Raw genomic sequence first — 20,531 nt, 5'->3', positions numbered from 1 at the left:
AGGCTTCCCTGTCCATCACCAACTCCCAGAGCCTGCTCAAACTCACTTTTTCTAAAAGCAAATTACATACCCTGGTCACATTCTACATGTTCTGTGCTATCCCTCAATTTCTTAACATTATATTATTTCAGTTTAGTTAAACATGTAAGTATCAAAATCATATAGTACTATACGATAAACTAGAAGAAAGCAAAAATTATATTTACAGGTGTTTCAGATAATAATTGAGAATTTGGAATTGGATGCTGAATTTTCTATATTGACCTGCTTTAATTACATATATTACTTGGGGAAATAAATTATTTAATCTCCCTAAGTCTAAATTTCCTCATATGTAAAATGTCTATAACATTATTTTGGTATAGGGTCACAATGAGGATTAAGACATATATTTATACAACTTGTGTAATACATAGAGAATGTCTGATGCCTGTAGCACTTAATAAATAAATGATCTCTTATTTTTAATGTCATAGTAAATTATCAACAAATGGAAGTTTAAGACCCGTGCCTTTATTTTAATTTCTGTAGGCATACTGAGTCTTAGTACTGCACATAGTCCTGGGCAGATAGTAGGTGCTCAGTAAATATTTGCTAACTAAAGAGTTATTGAAAGCGATTCTGCCAGCTCCTATGCAGAATGCATGAGGAAGTAAGTAATGCATTCAATTTTGTGTCTTATTATAAGAAACTGAGTCTAACACTCATGAACATCTGTGTCAAAGGTAATTTAAACTCTTATTCCTAAAGAAAAAAAGACGTATATATAGAATTATAGACATGTCTTATACCATGAATATTTCTCAAAGTAAATGATTCCTTGCTTTAACTCAGTCTCATTATGTATAGTGAAAACATTGTATTAGAAATAGGAAAGTGCTTTCTTTTGTATGCAGACACTTTTGGCAATTCCAAGAAATCCATATATTTTATAAGCACTGCATGATGGCACATCATGTCTTTATGTTACTTTTAAAAATTCAAATGAAAAAGCAAAGATGTCACAATGTATCCTACTGAAGTTGCTTTGGTCAGCTAAATAATCAGAGCAGAATTAGGAGAAAAAATAGTATGATAACGAAAAGGTGAATTCAAACCTCAGGCTTATGATGTCCCAGGGCAGATATTAATGGCTGCTCTTTCTCTAAATCCATTCCTTTCCTTCCATAGTTTCTGTGTCTCATCATGTAACTAATATGTTACAAAGCACTAGCTTATTTGGGGACTTTCATTTCTGTAATATGTATGCATTTGACTGGCTATGTTTGTTATGCATGCAACTATTAGCTTCCCAATTGATGTCTCTAATTTTGTGTATTTTAGGGCATAAAATATTCTTTATGGATGAAACTTTGTCTGCTTAATCCATCTGCCAGTGAGTTCTTTTTTTCTGGCCAAATATTGCTCAGGGCCTTCAAGTGTTTCTTCATCTGTGAAATGAAAAGAGGTACTTCCAACCTAAAATGCCTTGATCTTCATGTCCCCTTGTAAGTTTAAAAATCTTTCTACAGACTTAGAGACTAAGTAGCAAAGAACACAGCACTCTGGATGCACACATAGCTTTAACTCTCCACAGTGAAGGCCTAACGATGAGTTGGGCTTGCTGTTTTACAGTATTTATAACTCTTCAAAGGTGCTCTTGATCAAGGGATTTGTTTTCAACAAAAGCACTTTCTTAAATACTGGCTATCAACTTACCTTTTATTGAAAAGTAGCTGTAACCCTTCTTAGTATAAAACATCAACATTAAAGCTTAGAGTTAGTTAAGAATGGTAGATCAGATGTTCACAGTTGAATTCTGTCTCCCTAAAAATATATAGGGGAGTCCTCTCCCCAGTACTTGAGAATGTGGCTTTGTTTGGAAAGAGTAACTTTACAGATGTAATTAAGTTAAAATTAGGTCTATAATGTGGGCTCTAATACAATAGAGCTGGTGATCTTTCAAAAAGGGGAAATTTGGACACAGACACAGACACAGAGAGAGGGAAGATGATATGAAGATTGCCATCTACAAGTCAGGAAATGCTTGAAGCTACCAGAGGCTAGGCAAGAGGCCTGAGACAGATCCTTCTCTAAAGGCTATGGAGAGAATATGGCTCTGCTGACATCTTAATCTTGGATTTCTGTTCTCCAGAAATGTAACACAATCAATTTTTGTTTTTCTGAGCTACTGAGTTTGTGGTACTTTGTTATGGGGGCCCTAGGAAATGAAAATACTATGCTCTGAACATTTGGACTCAGTTTTCTAGTAATATCTTGGGATAACTATAGTGTGATCATAGAAGTTTCTAGAAACAGAGGCTCTCGCAGTAGAATAATTTCTTTGCATTATGAAATAGGGCAATTTTTGAAAAAATATTTTACATAATTATTAAATGAACCATGATATAAAAATATTTATAATGCAAATAGCAATTTTCCAGCTTATTTGTTTCATAACTGTGTTTTTATTTACAGGTAATTTTAGACACAAAAGATTTCTGGAGGCTTTAAAGCAAATCATTGTATAACAGAGCTCTGGGAATGTTTGTCCTATATCTTACCTGTGAGCTGTTACTCTTCTCTGTTTGTGTCCTAGTGAAATTATCAAATAAACATTTAAGAATACTTTCATTTTTGTCAAGGGAAAAGAGTAAAAATAGAAAATGAAAATAAAGAGGCCTAAAAATAATATATTACAATTCCAGTGGTGTTCTTTCCATCCTTTATACGGTCTCTAGTATAACTCTTTAACATTAGAGGCATTTTCTAAAATATTATAAGAAAACATACTTTGTCTCTAAACTAACATCATAGTGATAGTGAGGAAATTTAGTAACTATAGTGCAATCTTCAGAGATCAAATTTAAAATTTTAATCACATTGGTTTCTACTAAACTGACAAAAAGATAACTAAATAAGTATCTTACCACAAACTTAATAGTATTTTACTATGAAACAGACCAAAAAATGTTGAGGGCTAATTAAATGCAAGGTTTATCACAGGATAAATCACCTGCTTCAAAGACACTGTATTAACTTCTTGTATAACATTTTAATAACACTGTTTTAAAAACTAACATTTAGGTGTTAAACTTAAAAGAAATGCTCAGTTGTGAAACAATATTCTAAAAATAGAAGAAATTATAAAGATACAAAAAAAATCATCAATAAATACCCTACCACTCAATGATAAACTTATCAAATATGCATATGTATCAAACATATATATGTGATTTAGTATAATTACAACTAGCGTATAACCCCATTACTATCATACTTTTATCACTTTCTATTATATCAATGTAATTTCAATGACATTTGTTAACTTCGAATTCATAGTTTAAATTAATTATTTTATATTTGCCTTATCTGTTACTTAACCATCTTCCAGTTGTTTGGACAATTCTTAAAAACTCTAGAATTCTCAGAGTACTTGACAGGGTGTAAGTAAGTGCTAGTTGCTGTTGTGTTCAACTCTTTGCAGTCCCATGGACTATAGCCCACCAGCCTCCTCTGTTCATGGGATTTTCCATGCAAGAATACTGGAGTGGGTGGCTGTGCCCTTCTCCAGGAGACCTTTCCAACCCAGGGATTGAACCTGGGTCTCCTGCATTGCAGGCAGATTCTTTACCAACTGAGCCATGATAGGTGAGTGCTTGACAAACACTCTTGAGAGATAAACGTATTATTATTTTCAACTTAAATATAGGTACTTTCTACAGAAGACAGTAAGAGAAGAATCAGAGAACTTCTAATTCTATTAATTCTTGACCAAATTATTTTCCTGGAGGATTTTTGCACAAGAAGAAAACTAAGATTACATTTTGTGTTTAATTCATACTTCATACCAAATAGCTTTTAAGGAAACTTAAGGAAATAAAGACTAGATGGAAACATATTTCACTCATTATAATTTTTCAGAGAAATTTAGCTAGGCTTATTTCCCCAAGAGTTCATAAATATTTTTCCAGCAGGTGTTTGATTTTAGAGGTCAAATGGCAAAATGATACTGAACATTGAATTTATGTAGAAATTTTCTTGAATTTGAAATAGCTTATACATACTTTTTCATTAGTCTTCTAATAGTCTTGAAAGATAAGTGGTAGATGCCATTATTTTCATTGACAGATAATGAAAATATTAGTCCAAGACTTTAAGAAGCAACTTAAGTCACTCAGTGGCCTGGATTATATATGGGTAAAAACAGTATCTACATCAGATAAAAGGAATGAGTAAGAAAGTAGGGCAGGCAACTCAAAAAACTAAAACAAACAAACAAAAAAACCCTAAACATTATTCAATGCAGCATTAACTTGGAAGCCTAGTCAACATGGTTTATGTCAGATAAATTTTTATGCTATCTAATTAGCAACCCTGTGGATGAAGGAGCTAATGTGTCTTCAAAAACAACATATCTTATTGTTGGAGAGTAACGAGGCATTTGGAGAATATGCTTATCGATGTATGAATTCACCAGAACAGTCTTCAAGAAAGACCTGGAATTTCTTTTTGTGTTTGCAGACCTAATTTGTGGCTCACCTGTTACGTCAGTGAATAAGATTTCTAAGGTCAGGGTATTTAATTGCAGATTTTGGTAACTTGGCTTCTACTGGTTCCCCGTGATTTTACCCTTTACATTTCTTATTATTAGAAACTAACTTAAAGTCTGGTAATATGCAGACCGATATTAACACTACATAAAAAATTACCTCAACAGAGAAATGAAGAAATGAAAGAAAAAAATACAGGGTGGAAAATATCCCCAGGAGGATTGAAAACTCTTCTGACTTAGTAAGATCCTAACAACAAGCTCTTCAAAGGCTCCTTGTAGAGAGGAAAATATAAAGCAACTTGTGAAGGTACTTTTGCCACTTTTCTATAAATCCAAGTGGACCTGAATTTATGGGAAGCTCACCCTTCAAATAAATGTTTTCTAGTGACATGAAGCTTCAGAAAATGCTTCAACAGCAATAACTGGGATGGACGCTGTGTTGTAATAATTTGGATACACTTGACTAATGCAGTTATTTGCAATGAGGTTGGCTCAGTGCCCAAAGCAGTGAGCAAACAAATATAGCTCGACAATTGTTTCGTGCCTTCCAAGACCGCCAGAAAGATTTTTGTTCAGTCCAGGGGGGCCAGTGGTCAGCTCCTGTGGACACTGGGTCATCGATGAGGCCACAGATGTCTTTTAAAAATAGTCTTTGTTAAATTCACCATTGTGTTTTATGTAAAAATGCTGGTGAGGCACAAGCGTTTTTAATCAAATTAGTATGCAACATAAGGCAGCTGTGTATTCAAATGGGTTTTTTAGCAATTTGGTTGTTTTCCTTATAATAACAGGAAAGAACATTTTGATTTTGAAGGTGACAGAGGCAATATTACCAGAATTAAACAATCTGAATTAGCTTTTTCATGAAATGTAATATGTTTTATGCTTTTAGATGGAACGCTCCGGTGCTTTCAGATGAGCCTTCCACTGTCACAGTCAATGGCCAGGAACAGAATAAGCTCTGGAGGTAGGATTATCCTCAAATTTAATTTTTTTTTTTTAGAAGAAGCTAATGGCAAATGTTTCTAGCAAACTTTAGGTTCATCTATGTTATAACTAGAGAACCAAGACAGGATATTAAAAGAACAGATAAGTATAAAATTAGTAAACAAAGTTTGACATTTTGCTTATTCTGTGAATTTAATGCCAAAAAATGAATATAATCCCTAAAATCATAAACAGTGTGCATGTCAGACCAAAGCTGTAAAATTTCACTTCTTTGTCACCTTTGGTAAATGCAGAACCCTGGTACATAAGAAGGGGACAAGATTACAAATTTAAGTTACACAATAATGATTTTTACTGCAGAAAGTTTGCATCCAAAGCAATGAGTTCCTTTTCATTATATCTATACATTTTATGGATCAGGAAAGAGAAGTATTCAGAGTCTAATCACACACCATTATACAGATGGGAGATTCTCATTCCTATTGATCAAGAGGACACAAAAGCTGAGAGGATAAAAACACATATGTAGTAGTGTTTAAGGAATATTTGAAACTCTTGAAATGAATAGCTCTCATAAAACCATTTCTCCAAATTTAAAACTAGCCTGTGTGGTTTTGAAAACTGACAAGGAAGTTTTTGTTCTAGCCCCTCATAAACTAGTTTTTTTTATCCATCTTTAGGCTTCTTAGCAACCTGAACTTTTATTAACTTGTATTTGGGTAGGAAGACATACCACTTAATTTTGAAATATCTGATAGTGGTAAGTTATTTCTTTCCTTCATTTTTATGAACAGGTTGCAGAAAAGTCCTTTCCCAGAAGATGTACATATCATATGTAGATACTTCACAGCCTAAGGCTGCACAAATAGTGATTAAGGTCAATGATTGTAACATAGCCCAGAAGCCATGTGATCCAGCTTCAAAAGGAATAATGTCTGCCTAATAGAATAATAAGTGCATGCACTGGGGACCAAATAGATGCTCTACAAATATTAGCAAGAGCAATGTGACTAAGGCAGGCTGCTAGTGTTCTGGATGAGAAGGTTTTAAAGCCATCTGGTGTCTGGACATCAGCCTGAAAATCACAGGCTTCGATCCATAAGATAATCCATTCACATAGTCCACGTGCTGAGAAGGCTTTCCCCATGGACTTGTTCCATTATCCCAAATCAGTCCCTGTAACCTGTGGAAAGGGCTAATGTCACTTAAATAATAGTAAAGGAACAGTTTTTTATTTCATTTATGAGGCACATTTATTACAGTGATTCAAACGGTTCAGGGTTCCATTCTCAGAGACAGGAACAGACTGAAATGACAGACTAGTATGGGTGATTTTGTGATTAAAACCATATTTTCTTCTTTATGATAAAACAAAAACAAATTAAGAACATAGGCTATGCCTTGTAAGAAAGGTTAATAACTCTGAAATGATAACAATAAACATTCAGGGATAGAAATAACATTCAAGGGAGATTTCCATTCAATCAACATTTAATGAGAATATCTAAGTTGTAAGTAGATATAAAACATAGGTTATAGGATCTCTGCCTTCAGAGATTAAAGAGTCAAAAAGAGCAAAGAAATACACAAGTGAAATAATCTGTGTATACAGTCAAAGCAATGCCCCAAAAGTAAAATAATGCTTATTGTTCTAAAAAGTATTTGTACTTCAAATTATGTAATAATTTAAAATACCAGTTAGTCTTTTAACTTATTTGGGTAACATTTTTAACAACCATTAGTTTTAAAATTATATTGTTTCTTTAGAAAAATACTTTACTGGTATATAAAATAATTAACATAAGAAATCTTTGAGCTGACTTCATGAAAATATGATTTTAAATTAAAATGCTAATTTTAATATGCTATTTTGGTTCTTTTTTTTTTTTAAATTTTAAAATCTTTAATTCTTACATGCGTTCCCAAACATGAACCCCCCTCCCACCTCCCTCCCCACAACATCTCTCTGGGTCATCCCCATGCACCTGCCCCAAGCAAGCTGCACCCTACGTCAGACATGGACTGGCGATTCAATTCTTACATGACAGTATACATGTTAGAATTCCCATTCTCCCAAATCATCCCACCCTCTCCCTCTCCCTCTGAGTCCAAAAGTCCGGTATACACATCTGTGTCTTTTTTCCTGTCTTGCATACAGGGTCGTCATTGCCATCTTCCTAAATTCCATATATATGTGTTAGTATACTGTATTGGTGTTTTTCTTTCTGGCTTACTTCACTCTGTATAATTGGCTCCAGTTTCATCCATCTCATCAGAACTGATTCAAATGAATTCTTTTTAACGGCTGAGTAATACTCCATTGTGTATATGTACCACAGCTTTCTTATCCATTCATCTGCTGATGGACATCTAGGTTGCTTCCATGTCCTGGCTATTATAAACAGTGCTGCGGTGAACATTGGGGTACATGTGTCTCTTTCAATTCTGGTTTCCTCCGTGTGTATGCCCAGAAGTGGGATTGCTGGGTCATAAGGTAGTTCTATTTGCAATTTTTTAAGGAATCTCCACACTGTTCTCCATAGTGGCTGTACTAGTTTGCATTCCCACCAACAGTGTAGGAGGGTTCCCTTTTCTCCACACCCTCTCCAGCATTTATTGCTTGCAGATTTTTGGATCGCAGCCATTCTGACTGGTGTGAAGTGGTACCTCATTGTGGTTTTGATTTGCATTTCTCTAATAATGAGTGATGTTGAGCATCTTTTCATGTGTTTGTTAGCCATCCGTATGTCTTCTTTGGAGAAATGTCTATTTAGTTCTTTGGCCCATTTTTTGATTGGGTCGTTTATTTTTCTGGAATTGAGCTGCAGAAGTTGCTTGTATATTTTTGAGATTAGTTGTTTGTCAGTTGCTTCATTTGCTATTATTTTCTCCCATTCTGAAGGCTGTCTTTTCACCTTGCTTATATTTTCCTTTGTTGTACAGAAGCTTTTAATTTTAATTAGATCCCATTTGTTTATTTTTGCTTTTATTTCCAGAATTCTGGGAGGTGGATCATAGAGGATCCTGCTGTGATTTATGTCTGAGAGTGTTTTGCCTATGTTTTCCTCTAGGAGTTTTATAGTTTCTGATCTTACATTTAGATCTTTAATCCATTTTGAGTTTATTTTTGTGTGCGGTGTTAGAAAGTGATCTAGTTTCATTCTTTTACAAGTGGTTGACCAGTTTTCCCAGCACCACTTGTTAAAGAGATTGTCTTTACTCCATTGTATATTCTTGCCTCCTTTGTCAAAGATAAGGTGTCCATATGTGTGTGGATTTATCTCTGGGCTTTCTATTTTGTTCCATTGATCTATATGTCTGTCTTTGTGCCAGTACCATACTGTCTTGATGACTGTGGCTTTGTAGTAGAGCCTGAAGTCAGGCAAGTTGATTCCTCCAGTTCCATTCTTCTTTCTCAAGATTGCTTTGGCTATTCGAGGTTTTTTGTGTTTCCATACAAATCTTGAAATTATTTGTTCTAGTTCTGTGAAAAATGTGGCTGGTAGCTTGACAGGGATTGCATTAAATTTGTAAATTGCTTTGGGTAGTATACTCATTTTCACTATATTGATTCTTCCGATCCATGAACATGGTATATTTCTCCATCTATTAGTGTCCTCTTTGATTTCTTTCATCAGTGTTTTATAGTTTTCTATATATAGGTCTTTAGTTTCTTTAGGTAGATATATTCCTAAGTATTTTATTCTTTTCGTTGCAATGGTGAATGGAATTGTTTCCTTAATTTCTTTTTCTACTTTCTCATTATTCGTGTATAGGAATGCAAGGGATTTCTGTGTGTTGATTTTATATCCTGCAACTTTACTATATTCATTGATTAGGTCTAGTAATTTTCTGGTGGAGTCTTTAGGGTTTTCCATGTAGAGGATCATGTCATCTGCAAACAGTGAGAGTTTTACTTCTTCTTTTCCAATTTGGATTCCTTTGATTTCTTTTTCTGCTCTGATTGCTGTGGCCAAAACTTCCAGAACTATGTTGAATAGTAGCGGTGAAAGTGGACACCCTTGTCTTGTTCCTGACTTTAGGGGAAATGCTTTCAATTTTTCACCATTGAGGATAATGTTTGCTGTGGGTTTGTCATATATAGCTTTTATTATGTTGAGGTATGTTCCTTCTATTCCTGCTTTCTGGAGAGTTTTTATCATAAATGGATGTTGAATTTTGTCAAAGGCCTTCTCTGCATCTATTGAGATAATCATATGGTTTTTATTTTTCAATTTGTTAATGTGGTGAATTACATTGATTGATTTGCGGATATTGAAGAATCCTTGCATCCCTGGGATAAAGCCCACTTGGTCACGGTGTATGATCTTTTTAATGTGTTGTTGGATTCTGATTGCTAGAATTTTGGTTCTAAAACTTAAAATATCAATACCAGAATGTCTCCTTTAAAGTGAGATCATCAGAGCAAGGCATCTGATGCTTTTTCTTAACCTCTGTGTGTAGTTATTCACATTGTCTATCCCAGTGAAAAACAGTCCTTTCTATGATTATTGCTTATTTCTCCCTTTCACATTTAGATGAATCATCCTGAGCTGAATCCACTGTGCACTGAGTATTCCCATAACCTATGTCTTAAAGTCAAACAAATTTGACAAGCACTGAATCCTTTTCATGTTAAAAAAAAAACCCAGTCTTATTTCTTATTTCTGATTCTTTGTTCTCTACAGCTTAACATGGAAAGGTCTGCCTACACAAGGAAATTATAAGTTCGATGAAGGACACAGATATCTAATCACCTTGAATTTCTTCTACCACCAATTTATGAGCACCTACAATAGAGAAAGTGTTACCACAAGAATCTAAGAAGGCTCATTAAATAAAGAGAAAAAAGAAATTGCCTCCGTGGGCACACATGGCCATTCTACTAACTACCGATGATTTTAATGTGAATACTACCACTTTCTGTCTTCTGCCTTTATTTCAGTGGAGGGGGAAGGGATAAAATGGGGTCAGTTCACTTACAATTGATCCTTGAAGGAAGGCTTGGCTATCCACTCCAGTATTATTGGCCTGGAGAATCCCACAGAGGAACCTGGCCAGCCACAGTACATGGGGTTGCAAAGAGACAGACTTGACTGATGCAACACAGCAGGCACACATTTATAGTCATCAAGCAAAGATATATGAACTATCTGTGTTCTAGGAAGGACCCTGAGTTAAAAGCATGCTTGTTATCAATAATTTATAAAGCAAAATGAATGCAGGGACTTCCTTAGCTTTTAGGAATTACTACACACAACATTCAGAAAACTAAGATCATCGCATTTGGTCCCATCACTTCATGGCAAATAGATGAGGAAACAGTGGAAACAGTGTCAGACTTTATTTTTTTGGGCTCCAAAATCACTGCAGATGGTGATTGCAGCCATGAAATTAAAAGACTGTTACTCTTTGGAAGGAAAGTTATGACCAACCTAGATAGCGTATTCAAGAGCAGAGACATTACTTTGCCAACAAAGGTCTGTCTAGTCAAGGCTATGGTTTTTCCTGTGGTTATGTATGGATGTGAGAGTTGGACTGTGAAGAAAGCTGAATGCCGAAGAATTGATGCTTTTGTACTGTGGTGCTGGAGAAGACTCTTGAGAGTCCCTTGGACTGCAAGGAGATCCAACCAGTCCATCCTAAAGGAGATCAGTCCTGGGTGTTCATTGGAAGGACTGATGCTGAAGCTGAAACTCCAATACTTTGGCCACCTGATGTGAAGAGTTGACTCACTGGAAGACTCTGATGCTGGGGAGGGGGGGCGGGATTGGGGGCAGGAGGAGAAGGGGACAACAGAGGGTGAGATGGCTGGATGGCTGGTGGCATTGGCCACTGACTCAATAGACATGAGTTTGAGTAAAGTCCGGGAGTTGGTGATAGACAGGGAGGCCTGGCGTGCTGAGATTCATGGGGTCACAAAGAGCTGGACATGACTGAGCAACTGAACTGAACTGAACTGATTTGGATTCTACTTTCCTCTGACACAACAATTAAACTTTAAATCAGTTTGTCTCTGAGATGGTCATCAAATGTGGTTTCAAACTTGAACCAGGGTTGGCAATGTATCTAGAAAGTTTCCAACTGGCATTGGTGAAAAAAAAAATTTCGAAATGGGCAGAGGAATTAAATATTAAAAATGATTTTTTACAATCCCTCTCTGAAAAAAACAGAGAAGCTTGGAAAGTGGGGCAAAGTTGGAAATAATCAGAATAGATTGTGGGGAAAGTAATGAATTATCTAAAAGTGAGAAGACTGTGGAATCTTGGGAGTTTTTCCTGAGAGGAAACTGGCAGAGATCCAGAAACTCCCAATATTTAAAAGTTGGAAAATCTAATTTCATTCTAATTTGGGGAAGGAAATGAAAGAGAGTCAGGCATAAAAGGTTATAAATTCAGTAGTCGAGGGATCTCCATTGTTGATGAAGGACAGACTCAGGATAAAGCAAAAAGCAAATGCATTCAGTTACATTTTATGAATACTTTTCCAGTTTGTAGAACATTATGTGTAGGGTGAGTCCAGTTTTACTAAAAAAGAGACTCATGGCTCAGCTGGTAAAGAATCTGACTGCAATGCAGAAGACCCCAGTTCGATTTCTGGGTGGGAAAGATCCATGGAGAAGGGATAGGCTACCCACTCCAATATTCTTGGGCTTCCCTCCTGGCTCAGCTGGTAAACAATTTGCCTGCAATGTGGGAGACCTGGGTCCAATCCCTGGGTTGGGACGATCCCCTGGAGAAGGGAAAGGTTACCCACTCAAGTATTCCGGCCTGGAGAATTTCATAGGCTGTAGAGTCCATGGGGTCGCAAAGAGTCAGACACAACTGTCACTTTTTTGCTTATATGCCATGAAGCTAAAGATGCCTTCACATTGGGATTGCAGGTGTTTAGAAAGATTACTTGTGATTTTATTTCACTGTTTTCCATATTTTCTGTAATAAGTAATACTTTAACTATACAGACAAAAAAAGAAAAATGTAAACTTTATAGTTAATAAATAAGTACCTAGGTAAGCAGGCTGAAAGTTACTTCTCATTCAGCCACGGAATAAAACTTAGGAGCCAAGGACATTCAAATGACTGGGAGGACTACAAGGACATTCAAATGACTGGCAGGTGTACAAGACTCAGTGAGACTCAAGGGATCAACTGAACACAGCTGGATTTCATTTCAATAAAGTACACAACAGCACAGGCCTTAAAAGTCAAAGTTATTTTATTTACTTGATTATCAGTTTACACCTACATAAAATGGGGATAATTACACTTGTTTCTATGGGTTGTTACAAATACTAAATGAAAACCATTTATGAAGCACTTAGAACAATAAGACCATATAAAGCTTTGTTCTGTTAAATCTGGAAAAACACTATGAATCATCCAGCCGAGGGGCTTCCAAACTATGGGTTCTAACTCATTTAAAGTTATATCAGTTTAGAGGGACCTAACCACTGTGGAAGATTCTGAGAGAGATGGGAATACCAGACCACCCGACCTGCCTCTTGAGAAACCTGTATGCAGGTCAGGAAGCAACAGTTAGAACCGGACATGGAACAACATACTAGCTCCAAATAGGAAAAGGAGTACGTCAAGGTTGTATATTGTCACCCTGCTTATTTAACTTATATGCAGAATACATCATGAGAAACGCTGGGCTGGAAGAAGCTCCAGCTGGAATCAAGATTGCCGGGAGAAATATCAATAACCTCAGATATGCAGATGACACCACTCTTATGGCAGAAAGTGAAGAGGAACTAAAAAGCTTCTTGACGAAAGTGAAAGAGGAGAGTGAAAAAGTTGGCTTAAAGCTCAACATTCAGAAAATGAAGATCATGGCATCCGGTCCCATCACTTCATGGGAAATAGATGGGGAAACAGTGGAAACAGTGTCAGACTTTATTTTGGGGGGCTCCAAAATCACTGCAGATGGTGAGTGCAGCCATGAAATTAAAAGATGCTTACTCCTTGGTAGAAAAGTTATGACCAACCTAGATAGCAAATTCAAAAGCAAAGACATTACTTTGCCGACTAAGGTCCATCTAGTCAAGGCTATTGTTTTTCCAGTAGTCATGTATGGATGTGAGAGTTGGACTGTGAAGAAGGCTGAGTGCCGAAGAATTGATGCTTTTGAACTGTGGTGTTGAAGAAGACTCTTGAGAGTCCCTTGGACTGTAAAGAGATCCAACCAGTCCATTCTGAAGATCAGCCCTGGGATTTCTTTGGAAGGAATGATGCTAAAGCTGAAACTCCAGTACTTTGGGCACCTCATGCGAAGAGTTGACTCTTTGGAAAAGACTTTGATGTTGGGAGGGATTGGGGGCAGGAGGAGAAGGGGATGACAGAGGATGAGATGGCTAGATGGCATCACTGACTTGATGGACGTGAGTTTGAGTGAACTCCGGGAGTTGGTGATGGACAGGGAGGCCTGTCGTGCTGCGATTCATGGGGTTGCAAAGAGTCAGACACAACTGAGCGACTGAACTGAACTGAACCAGCATTTATAAATGAAATGGTAAATAATGAGTGAATAGAAAACGTTACACTGTACCTGAATACCAAAAATTGTGATCCATATAGTATGTTTAAATAATTGCTTTGTTGATTTTCATCCCTAGCTATAGATCCCATAGAAATGAAAAGTCATGAATGTTGATAAAAGCATTATTTAGGCGAGCTGAAAAGTTGAAACAGTCCAAATGTTCATCAACTGATACAATGAAATATAATTCAATAATTAAAAGGAATGCAGTAGAGAAATATGATTCAGATTCTTGAAAATATTATACTAAGTCAAATAAGCTAGCTGTGAAAAATCATATATTATGATTCCATTTACTTATTTTTTCGAGAATGTCTTTCTTTTTATTTTTTTCATGATTTATTTTGGCTCTACTGCACCTTCATTGCAGCACATGGGCCAAGTAGTTGCAGTGTGTGGGTTCAGTTGAGGCATGGGGATCTTAGTTCCCTGACCAGGGATCAAACCTGGGTCCCCTGCATTGGGACCATGGAGTCTTATCCACTGGACTACCAGGGAAGTCCCATATGATTCAATTTAAATGAGATGTCCAGATACGGAAACTCACAGAAACAGAAAGCTTGACTCAGACTGATTGAAGGTTGCCAGGGGCTGGTCTGGGAGGAATGGGGAATACTGCGGATGAGTATAGGGGTTTACTCGTGGGTGATAAAAATGATTTAAAATTAGATAGTGATGATGGTTACGCAACCATGTGAATATACAAAAACCCACTAAATATACCTTAAAAGGATAAATTTTAGAATATGTGAACCTTATGTGAACCATATCTTCATAAAGCTATTATTAAAAACGAAAAGAGTTATTTTGTGAGATTGTTTCAGTTAGGTACACTAACGTTCAGTGCATCCTATTATTTTATAAAAGAAGAATTTTTCCCCAGAAAAATATTATTTAGTTATAGGCTTGGTCTAACCTCAAAAAAAATAGAACACATTTTTTTTTATAAAACTGGAAAAAGTATTAAAAAACTGAATAAAATATGTTCTAACTACAATTTTAGAAAGATTGTCATTGTTGTTCTGTCCTTTAGTCATGTCTGACTTTTTGCAATCCCATTGCCTGCAGCATGCCAGGCTTCGCTATACTTTACCATTTCCTGTAGCTTGCTCAAACTTATTTCCATTAAGTCAGTGATGCCATCCAACCATCTTGTCCTGTGTCGTCCCCCTCTCCTCCTGCCTTCTATCTTTCTTGGCATCAGAGTCTTTTCCATTGAGTCAGCTCTTTGCATCAGGTGACCAAAGTAAGTAGTGCAGCTTAAGCTTCAGCATCAGTCCTTCCAATGAATATTCAGGATTAATTTGCTCTAGGATTGATTGGTTTGACCCTGCAGTCCAACGGACTCTCAAGAGTCTTCTCCAACACTATAGATCGAAAGCATCAATTCTTCGATGCTCTGCCTTCTTTATGGTCCATCTTTTACATCCATACGTGACTATCGGAAAAACCATAGGTTTGACTATGTGGACTTTTGTCAGCTAAGTAATGTCTCTGTTTTTTAATATGGTGTCTAGGTTTTTCATAGCTTTTCTTAAAAGGAGCAAGTGTCTTTAATTTCATGCCTGCAGTCACCTTCCACAGTGATTTTGGAGCCCAAGAAAATAAATTTGTCACTCTTTCCATTTTTTGATATTTCAATAAAAATATCAATAAATATCAAAATTTAATGATATTTTAAAAACTGGAATCAGTGTTGATATTATTATTGATATTTCTTCTGACAATCTTGATTCTAGCTTGTGCTTCATCCAGCCCAGCATTTCACATGATGCACTCTGTATATAAGCTAAATAGGCAGCGTGACAATATACAGCCTTAATGCACTCCTTTCAATGTGGAACCAGTCTGTTCTTTCATGTTTGGTTCTAACTGTTGGTTCTTGACCTGCATACAGATTTCTCAGGAGAGAGGTAAAGTGGTCTGTTATCCCCATGTCTTTAAGAATTTTCCACAGTTTATTGTGATCCACACAGACAGAGGCTTTGGCATAGTCAATGAGAGAAGTAGATATTTTCCTGAAATTATCTTCCTTTTTCTATGTTCCAACAGATGTTGGCAATTTCATCTCTGGTTCCTCTGCCTTTTCTAAATCCAGCTTGAACATCTGGAAGTTCTTGGTTAACATACTGTTGAAGCCTAGCTTGGAGGACTTTGAGCATGACCTTGTTAGCATTTGAAATGAGTGCAAATGTGTGATAGTTTGAACATTTTTCCATATTGCCATTCTTTGGGATTGGAATGAAAACTGACCTTTTCCAGTCCTGTGGCCAATGCTGAGTTTTCCAAATTTGCTGGCACATTGAGTGCAGCACTCTATCAGCATCATCTTTTAGGATTTGAAATAGCTCAGCTGGAATTCCTTCACCTCCACTAGTTTTGTTCATAGTGATGCTTTCTAAGGCCTACTTGACTTCACATTCCAGGATATCTGACTGTAGATGAGTGATCACACCATCGTAGTTATCTGGGTCGTGAAGATCTTTTTCGTATAGTTCCTCTGTGTATTCTTGCCACCTCTTCTTAATATCTTCTGCTTCTGTTAGGTCCATACCATTTCTGTCCTTTATTGTGCCCATCTTTGCATGAAATGTTCCCTTGGTATCTCTAATTTTCTTGAAGAGATCTCTAGTCTTTTCCATTCTATTGTTTTCCTCTATTTTGAATGGTGAAAGTGAAAGTGAAGTTGCTCAGTCATGTCCAGCTCTTTGCGACCCCATGGACTGTAGCCTATCAGGCTCCTCCGTCCACGGGATTTTCCAGACAAGAGTGCTGGAGTGCTGCCATTTCCTTCTCCAGGGGATCTTCCCGACCCAGGAATCAAACCAGGGTCTCCCACATTGCAGGCAGGCACTTTACTGTCATTGAACAGTAAAAGCATTTAAAAGAAAGCAATTACCAGCTTACAATTTCTTCACCAATATATGGCTATTATTCCTGGTTACTATCTTTTCATTTTATGTTATTCCAAGAGGAAATGTTAGAATTTTGAATCTTACCTAACAATTTAGGGATTTTTGTTTGTTTTAGAACAGTAGCTGGTTAACATTCTTCAGCCTGCCTGAGTTCCCAAGTTTTTTTGAGAGAGGAGCTACTGAGATCATGCTCAAATTTTATCAAAAGCTTCACAAAAGATATGTGAAGACAAACAAAATATTAATCAGGGTATACTGTGACAACAAAAAGAAAGTTGACTTTTTACTGCCACTGTACAATTTGGATAGTAAACACCTACTAAATATCTATCATGGGGATAAACAAAGGAAGAAGAAAAAGGAAGGGAGGAAGGGAAGGAGAGGCGGAAGCTGGGAGGGAGGAGAAGTGGAAGAGGGTGAAGAGGAAAGAGAAAGGGAAAAACTGGGAAGAAAGTGAAAATATTACAACTGGTAGCACTAAGAATTTGAATGTTTATTATGGATGGAAATGATTAAACAAGGATTTGGTATAGTATTCAATAAAAAAGGATCTGTAAAACTAACATTAATAGCCAGAGTGATCCTGGGCTTGGCACAGTTATTTGTTTAAGGGGTATAATACTTCCTATATCATAGAATTTTGGAGATTAACTGTGACAACACATGTGCAATGCTTAAAAGGATGATATGTAAACGTTTGAGTTGTTTTATCATAAGTATATTTATAAATTCTGGTTAAAATAATTCAAAGGCAGGATCAAATAAATGCAATTCCAAACTCCCTCACAGATTTATTCTCAATCTTCAGTATTTTGGACTTCCTTGGTGGCTCAGTGGTAAAGAATCTGCCTGCAGTGCAGGAGACACAGGAGACATGGGTTCAATCCCTGGGCTGGGAAGATCCCCTGGAGAAGGAAATGGCAACCCACTCCAGTATCCTTGCCTGGAGAATCCCATGGATGGAAGAGCCTGGGTATTCTGATTTGGTATTGGCAGCTGCTTACTCTACATCATCAGTTTTTCAAACTCAACACATGCAAACAGGAATACATTGGTTTTGTGTGTGTGTGTGTGTGTGTGTGTGTGTGAGTGTGTTTTAATCTGAAATCTGCTCCTCAACCTTATAAACTATCTCAGGAACTTGCCCCAGGGTTTACACAGTCACTCAAACCAAAGATATTTTTATGCCTATGGTGACTGGCACAGTGCCTTAAATACAGAAGAAGTCATACAAATACGTTTAATGAGTGTTTTAGACTCATTTTACCTTCTCACCTCCTCATCTTTTTGTTGTTCAGTTCAGTTGCTCAGTCGTGTCTGACTCTTTGCGACCCCATGAATCGCAGCACGCCAGGCCTCCTTGTCCATCACCAACTCCCGGAGTTCACTCAGATTCACGTCCATCGAGTCAGTGATGCCATCCAGCCATCTCATCCTCTGTCGTCCCCTTCTCCTCCTGCCCCCAATCCATCAGAGTCTTTTCCAAAGAGTCAACTCTTCACATGAGGTGGCCAAAGGACTGGAGTTTCAGCTTTAGCATCATTCCTTCCAAAGAAATCCCAGGGTTGATCTCCTTCAGAATGGACTGGTTGGATCTCCTTACAGTCCAAGGGACTCTCAAGAGTCTTCTCCAACACCACAGTTCAAACGCATCAATTCTTCAGTGCTCAGCCTTCTTCACAGTCCAACTCTCACATCCACACATGACTACTGGAAAAACCATAGCCTTGACTAGATGGACCTTAGTCGGCAAAGTAATGTCTCTGCTTTTGAATATGCTATCTAGGTTGGTCATAACTTTCCTTCCAAACAGTAAGCATCTTTTAATTTCATGGCTGCACTCACCATCTGCAGTGATTTTGGAGCCTCCAAAAATAAAGTCTGATACTGTTTCCACTGTTTCCCCATCTATTTCCCATGAAGTGATGGGACCGGATGCCATGATCTTCGTTTTCTGAATGTTGAGCTTTAAGCTAACTTTTTCACTCTCCTCTTTCACTTTCATCAAGAGGCTTTTTAGCTCCTCTTCACTTTCTGCCATAAGGGTGGTGTCATCTGCATATCTGAGGTTATTGATATTTCTCCCAGCAATCTTGATTCCAGCTTGTGTTTCTTCCAGTCCAGGCTTTCTCATGATGTACTCTGCATATAAGTTCAATAAGCAGGGTGACAATATACAGCCTTGACATACTCCTTTTCCTATTTGGAGCTAGTATGTTGTTCCATGTCCGGTTCTAACTGTTGCTTCCTGATCTGCATACAGATTACTCAAGAGGCAGGTCAGGTGGTCTGGTATTCCCATCTCTCTCAGAATTTTCCACAGTTTATTGTGATCCACACAGTCAAAGGCTTTGGCATAGTCAATAAAGCAGAAATAGATGTTTTTCTGGAGCTCTCTTGCTTTTCCCATGATCCAGCAGATGTTGGCAATTTGATCTCTGGTTCCTCTGCCTTTTCTAAAACCAGCTTGAACATCTGGAAGTTCATGATTCATGTATTGCTGAAGCCTGGCTTGGAGAATTTTGAGCATTACTTTACTAGCGTGTGAGATGAGTGCAATTGTGCGGTAGTTTGAGCATTTTTTGGCATTGCCTTTCTTTGGGATTGGAATGAAAACTGACCTTTTCCATTCCTGTGGCCACTGCTGAGTTTTCCAAATTTGCTGGCATATTGAGTGCAGCACTTTCACAGCATCATCTTTCAGGATTTGAAATAGCTCTACTGGAATTCCATCATTTTCCCAGACTGTACATTCACTTTTTTCATGTTGCCATTGTATCAGTAGAGTCTGTCACTGCCTTTCGTCTGAAATATTTTACGACTTCCTCAGTAGACTTTTCTGCCTCCAATTCAGATGCTGTAGGTCCATCTACACTTTAAGGGTGATTTTTCTAAAACATACATGTGGCCATGCCATGTCCAGGTCAGGCTTAAAATGTTTTAATGGCTTTCCATTGCTTGAGGATTAAATCTAAAGCTTCTTCAGGCCCAGCACATAAGAGTTTTCCTGATTTCCCTCATTCAGCCTCCAGGTCTTTGATCTGCCTTTCCCTGTTGTCCAGCTCTCTAGGATGTTGCCTGCACCCCTTCTGCCTAATGAATATTTGCAGCTCCCTGTTGATTCAGCACTTCCCCATGATTTGGTCTAAGCCTAGGCAGACCTTTTTCTCAAACATCTCTCTCTCCTGCCATGCTCACACAGTACAGGTCTTCTCTGTGAAGTCTGGGGTCAGATATGAGGAGTCTCAAGTTCCTTTTAGTTTCTTTAACTCCTTAAATTGCTTATCGACATAAGTCATTATGGCATCTCTCGTAAGGAGCCAACAAATATGAGTTTCTGCTTGAAAAATGCAATGGAGATGGAGATTTATTTTACTGTATCAAATAAATTTAGTCATTATTGAATTTCCAGGTAATACTCTGTTACAAATACTTGCCATAGAAACTTTGTACCATCTTTTGAGGACACTCCATTGCTAACAGTAGAAGGCAATCTCCTTCAAGATACAGGCACTGTCTTATTTTTGAATTTTCACTGCCAGCAGAGTTCGAGTTTCCTCAAACATGACTGTGGAATAAATGATTGCTGCTGCTGC

At 37.3% G+C, this 20,531-nt stretch overlaps 1 protein-coding gene and 1 long non-coding RNA gene across 2 annotated transcripts in view; one reads left to right on the top strand and one right to left on the bottom strand.

The window, feature by feature from the left end:
• CCDC178 (coiled-coil domain containing 178) overlaps window positions 1–20,531 on the bottom strand; it is a 386,847-nt gene that overhangs the window by 92,517 nt on the left and 273,799 nt on the right. The window lies entirely within an intron of this gene.
• LOC102180908 lies at window positions 4,705–10,321 on the top strand. Its single transcript, XR_311043.3, has 3 exons — window positions 4,705–4,841; window positions 5,427–5,501; window positions 10,171–10,321. It is a non-coding gene; the product is annotated as an uncharacterized LOC102180908 (long non-coding RNA).

This window comes from Capra hircus, chromosome 24, assembly GCF_001704415.2.
Source record: "Capra hircus breed San Clemente chromosome 24, ASM170441v1, whole genome shotgun sequence".
Lineage (NCBI taxonomy): Eukaryota > Metazoa > Chordata > Mammalia > Artiodactyla > Bovidae > Capra > Capra hircus.
Note: the sequence above shows the minus strand (reverse complement) of the source record. Positions and strands in the feature narration are given on the sequence as shown.